At 46.4% G+C, this 6,284-nt stretch overlaps 1 pseudogene; it reads left to right on the forward strand.

Annotated features, from left to right (window-relative positions):
- Positions 1-1,841: 1,841 nt before the first annotated feature.
- Positions 1,842-1,958, forward strand: LOC136646810 (5S ribosomal RNA; annotated as a pseudogene).
- Positions 1,959-6,284: the final 4,326 nt, after the last annotated feature.

Here is a 6,284-nt window from a genome sequence, read left to right on the forward strand (position 1 = left end):
TCATTAAAACACTAGTGCCTGTGGGAGAAGTCCTTGCCTCCTGTCTGTTTGCTTCCTACATTTGCTTGCTGAGAAGGCTTGTCTTTTGCCCCACCACTGGGGCAGTAAGAACTGCCACTATTATTGGCAAAGGAAGAGGGAAATTCCTGCTCCCTATCTAAAAATTGTGGCAAAAACACATCAACGATCAGTTATAAAATCATGTGTCATTCCACCCCCCTCCCTCAAGGCTCTTAATTTAAAAAAATAGTTTCTGTTTTAGGAAAAAATCTTTGGAAAATGGTTTCACTGATGTAGTGTTCTTCCAAATATATGAGCTGGACTGATTCCCAAGATAGGTTTTCCAATTAGCCTGGAGCCCCTAACATTCAACCTCCCTGTGGGGAAAACTAACGGTATATGTATGATTAGCTGATCAGAGCCCAATACCATAGTCTTCCAAGAGTGAAGGTTGCCAACACATACAGTGTAGTTTTCCAATCTTCATTGCCTCACCTTGTTGCTGAGATGATGATCTCAGCAACAACTTGGAATCATGCTGTGAACGTGTTGACATTGTGATACCAAATAGCCAAACTGGCTATGCGGTGATGTCACAAAGCCAATTCATTATGAGGTTGGTACTTCCTACCCTCACTCTGAATTGACTTTGTGATGGTGCCGCGTAGCCCTTGTCTGGCTGTGACAGGAAGCCGGGTCACACAACAAAGTGCCATTCGTCTGAATTCGTATGGGGGAGAAAGCATGCTGTAAATGTTTTCATCTCTGTTTACAGCCCTCCCTTAAAGGGGCGTGCAGATCAGTTGGGGTAAATTGCCATTTGAGAAAGAGAACCACCAACACTGCACCAGGTGATTTTGTCAGAAATCAAGTGGTTTCCTTCCAGAAGGAGCTGACAATCTCAATTCTGACTTGAGTTCAAGAGAGGTCTTAAAAGTGCAAGCACAGATTTACTGAGACCCTCCATGCATCTAAATGAAAGAGAGAAATTGTGTTTCCTGGTTGTTAACATCTGCAGCACCATGATATTTGGGAGACAAAGAATTAGACTGAAATGGGGCTATCTTGGCAGGCTTTTGAGCGACTGTTCTCATAAAGGGTCTATTAATAGACTGAGAGCATGCCTGTTTCATTCCCAGCAGTTTTCCTACGGTTCTCAAAGTGTTCCTGCAATAAAAGTAGCATTCAGCTCTTCTCTTCAGTAGTTCTTTACCTTTCCCATTTTCTTTACAAAGCTATCTCAATAATGAAAAGGTGCTATAACCAGGAAACTCCCAGACCCTTACAAAGTATTCATAGAGGTGAGAGGAATCATCTGTCTCCCTAAAAGAGGACAGTCGATCCATGAGGCTAGCAGCCGAATCCTAGAGGGATGAAACCCTGCGGGATGATACTGCAGTCCCAGCATGTGCTCTTCCTCATCCTACTCAGCTGCTCACTACATACAGAAGCAGCGTGGAGTAGGAAGGCGGCATGCAGCACTCTTTCCAAGTAGAGGGATGGATGGAGCATTGCAAGAATGAACAGGTGCAGAGAGGTGATCTGGAACGGTGACAGCTTCCCCCTGCTTCTTCTTCCAGCAGTGCTGAAGGGGGAAAAATTACTAGGCGGCTCCTGATCACTTTTTCCCTGCTTGCTTAGTGCTTCAGAGGCACCAGGTAGGTGGGGAGAAGAGATCTGGAGCCTCCGCTACTTTCTTTTCCTTCCCCCTCCTCTTTCCAGCAGTGCTTGAGGAAGAGGGAGGCTGCCACTGACGGGGTTCTCTTCTGATTGGGTCTCAGCAAATTGGAGGAGGATTGGACAACTCAGTGGACAGCAGACAGGCAAGGGGCTCACCTGTTCACTGCAGCTGTTACCCTGCACGTGCCTGATCTCATCTGATCTCGGAAGCTAAGCAGGGTCAGGCCTGGTTAGTACTTGGATGGGAGACCGCCTGGGAATCCTGGGTGCTGTAGGCTTATACCATAGTCTTTCGAGACTGAAGGTTGCCAACCAACCAACCAACTAAGGGTGTGGCACCATGTGACCATTTCAGGTTGATTCATGGCTGGTCCTCACTGAACCTCTATCTGTCACAGTGGCATAGATAGAGGGGGTGCAAAGCACTACGTTTTGGAGGCAGCCTCCCTGCAGTGTACAAGTGGCCCCTCCCCTTTGGAGTCATTCAGGGCAGGGGGCGCAAAACCGAGTTGTATGCCTCCGTTTTGCACCCCCTGCCTGGAATGGCTCAGAAGGAGAGGGGGGCCTCTTGTACACCGTGGGGAGGTTCCCTGCAAAACCTAGTGCTTTGCACCCCCTCTAGCTACGCCACTTCTCTCTCCCTCCTCTTACCTTTCAATACTCAATTGTCCAAAATATTTTTCTCCTCCAGGGCTGACTTCCAGCATTGGAGTCTGATTGGGTGAAACGAGCTCGAGCATATTTTGGGCACATTGGCCAATTTCTCACCTGGCCACCTTTTTGACCAGAGCTTTGCTTTCTCTGCGATTGGGATAGACCCAGGCTTCATACTGTGGGTCTGAGGTTGTCACATCTCTTTTTGGTCTTAGAGTCCATTTATCTTGTCTCAGGTGGCATTTTGGAGCTGACAGTAAAGGCAACAAAAGGGAGGATCCTGCTATTACACTGTTTTTACAAGGTAGTGGCTGTTCATGTTTTTGTGACTTTAACATTTTTATTCTTTTTATGGTATTTTTATACATTGCAATTTTTATGGATTTTGCAGGCTGCCTCGAGGTAGGATAAAATTCTCTTAAATAAAATAAATCAGTAACTTTCTTAGTTGTAAATGCAGAACTCGGTGTTGCCATGAACTTCAGTGTGCAACAAGAGTCTCTTAATAAGAGAATAAGGCCCCAATTCTATCTGTGCGGTATGCTGGTGGATCTTGAGGTCCGCCAGTGTATTATGTGGTCCATCACTGTGGCAGGCTCTCCACTGGTCTGTGGAGTGTTGCTGCAAAGGCTGGAAGGTCACGCACTGGCAGTGGTGCCATGCGAGCTAGCCGTCAGTGCAGTAGTGGTGGGACAGATACAGGGATGGATTGGGGCAGGATGGGGGCAGATCTTGGTGGTGGCAGCAGATTCCTTTACCCCTGGTGCTGCCTGGACAGGCCCCCTTCAGTGAAAAGACATGTGCCAGTAAAAGAGCTGGTGGAGATCTGAGTAGAGCCACAGGGGCCACAAAGCAGCTAGAGAGGAAAGTAAAAGTTTTCTTTATTTACTTCTGCTGGCCAGCCTGGTCCCTTGAACTTAAATTAAAATTCCGCAGGAATAAAACAATATCAGAGAACAGCCAACAAACTAACAAAAAAACCCAGTTTGCCAGGAAGCAATATCAGGCACTGCCTCAAAGGTCTTACAGAAGAGTCTAGTCTTAAGCGGTTTCTTAAGGCCAGCAGTGTTAGGACCTGGCAGAACTCTTTGCCATTGCAGAAAAAGCCTTGCTCTTGCATCTCTTCAGTGAAGGTGTTTGCACAAGCCTCTCCCACAGTGGCAGTGATGCCAGATCCTAACCCCATTCCTGGGCAACCTGGGGCAGTCCCAGGCTGCTCTGATTCCTGCACCTCTTTGGATCCTAGTAGAGCCTTTGGGACTGCTGCAGCTGTCCCTGGGTCAAGGAGAAAAAAATTCCCCTTGCCTTGGGCTGAGCCTCAGACAGCCCGAAAATGGCGCTAGATACAGCACAGGCGTGATGGCCTGCCTGTTCCAGAGCAAGTTAGGATCAGGCTGGCTGTTTGCAGGCCCCTGAATGTGTTGTGCAAGCAGCCCCTCCCTCTCCCCTTTGGAGCCATTTCGGGGAATGGGATCAAAATAGAGGCATATGCTTGGCTTCAAAGGAGATGTGGTGGTGGTGGGGGAGCTGCTTGCATGCTGAGGTTCCCTGCAAAACTTAGTGCTTTGCACCTCCTCTAGCTACGCCACTGCTCTCATCTTGTTGGAAGGATGACAGTCTTCTCCCTCTGCTGGTTTTAGCTTTGCTGCTTATTTCATTCTTCTTTAAGTTGGCTGCTCATCATTGTTCATTTCCATTTAACACTGTTAGCTGCCTTGGCACAAAAAGGGAAGCTAGAACAATCATTGGTAGAATATGGGTTGAAAATGCTATTACACTAGTCCAGGGGTGCCCAAACCCCGGCCCTGGGGCCACTTGCAGCCCTCGAGGCCTCTCCATGCGGCCCTCAGGGAGCCCCCAGTCTCCACTGAGACTCTGGCCCTCCGGAGATTTGTTGGAGCCCGCACTGGCCCGACACAACTGCTCTCAGCGTGAGTGTGACTTTTTGACCTCTCGTATGAGCTGTGGGATGAGGGCTCCTTCCACTGCTTCTTGTTTCATGTCTGTGATGCAGTAGCAGCAGCAAAGGAAAGGCCAGCCTTGCTTTGTGCAAGGCCTTTTATAGGTCTTGAGCTATTGCAAGACCTTCATTCATTCATATAACTTCAGCTTTAATATATTCATTTATGTAAAATTATGTAAATTTATTCAAATTTTAAATGTAAATTAATTCTTTTTGTCCCCGGCCCCCGACACAGTGTCAGAGAGATGATGTGGCCCTCCTGCCAAAAACTTTGGACACCCCTGCACTAGCCTAAGCTACCTGCTCAGGCGCGTGTGGCAGAAACTGGCAGTGGCCAAGGAGCGTTGCCACCTCTTGTAGTAATGCTTCCAAAATGGCTACTGCTGGGGCACTCAGTGATCTGTTGGCAGCCATTGTGGGACAGTGGAAATTAGTTCCCCCATCCCAACATCCTCAAGCATTTATAAATTTAGGGAATTGTTCAAATGAATTTTGGAACCAAACAATTTGCTGTTCTTGGAGTTAATATACAGGCATACCAAAAAATAAAAAATAAAAAAATATTGTGTATGGTTTTGTGATCATGTGCATGTTGGTTTTTAGAGGGTTTTTTTTTGCACAATACTGTCCTGGTGCACATGCGTTTTTGTCATCAGTAAAGCATCACACAAAACAACGTGCACAATTGTATGTACAATTAGATCAAGACTTCACTTTGTTGTACCAAGTGCATTGGTAAAACATTGCAGAAATCACTTTGATGTAATCTACTTTCAATTACATCAAGAATGCTTTTTGCAGTGTTTATCAGCGCATGCGTGTGCAAAGTGATTTGTGCAAATGGGGGAAGACATGAATAAACTACGGAAACAAGAACTGCTGCAAAAGTTCTGAAATAAGAACTGGAACAACAGAGACATCCTGATGCAGTGATGATATGCTTGTGTATGCATGTCTACTCTGAAGTAGACCCCACTGAGTTCAATGCAACTCGGCAGCCAGTTCCTGCGCTGGCACTAGCCCACATTAGGATTGAGCGGTTAGTGTTGCCCAGACCTCTCCTGAGTAATTTTGCTAATTTAAGCAAAATCTGTTTTGCTTCCATTAAAATTCCTTTCATTTCTGTCTGAAAAGGAACACATTCGGCTCAAATTTTTTGCTTCAGGCAAAATTCACCGGCCTTTCAAGCCCTGGTGGAAGAAAGGCATGACTTTAGGGGCTCTCTTGGGGTTTCCAAATCTTCCTGGTCATAGCTGGGTCTTTTGCCTGTTGTATTTCGCTCATATTCTGGCGACGGTGGTCCATCCCCTAGTGACATCCCGGTTAGACTACTGTAATGCCCTACACGTGGGGCTACCCCTGAAAACAGTTCAGAAATTGCAGTTGGTGCAGAATGCAGCAGCTCAGTTAGTCACTGGGGCTCGGAATCCGCTATGCCGTTACTCCAGAGGCTACAGTGGCTGCCCAATCCTTTCCAAGCGCAATTTGAGGTGTTGGTGGTGACCTTTAAAGCACTATACTGTATAGGACCAGGATAACTCAAGGACCGCCTTCCTCCATATATTTCTGAAGTCCCCTGTGATCATTAGAGACAGCCCTTCTTAGGACACCTTTACCATCTGAAGCCAGGTGTAGGGCCTTCTTGGTTTTGGCACCATGCCTCTGGAATCAGCTGCTAAAATATCTGAAGGCAGCCTCTTCACTATATGGTTTCTGGTGGGGTTTGAAGACCCATGTGTCTTACCTGGCCTGGGGGGGGGAGGGGAAGGCATTCCTTAGGGACCCCTTCTTAACTTTTATGCTGCTGTATACTATTTGACATTTTAATCTGCTTTTTTATTGTTATTTTAAAAATTGTTTTAATGGTTTTTATTTTAATGTTTGATTCCAATATTTTAACTTTCTTTATGTGTGTGCTTGTCTGTACACAGCTTTGGGTTTTTACAAAAATGGTTGGCAACCTTCAGTCTCGAAAGACTATGGTATA

The sequence above is a fragment of the Tiliqua scincoides genome, chromosome 3 (genome assembly GCF_035046505.1).
Source record: "Tiliqua scincoides isolate rTilSci1 chromosome 3, rTilSci1.hap2, whole genome shotgun sequence".
Lineage (NCBI taxonomy): Eukaryota > Metazoa > Chordata > Lepidosauria > Squamata > Scincidae > Tiliqua > Tiliqua scincoides.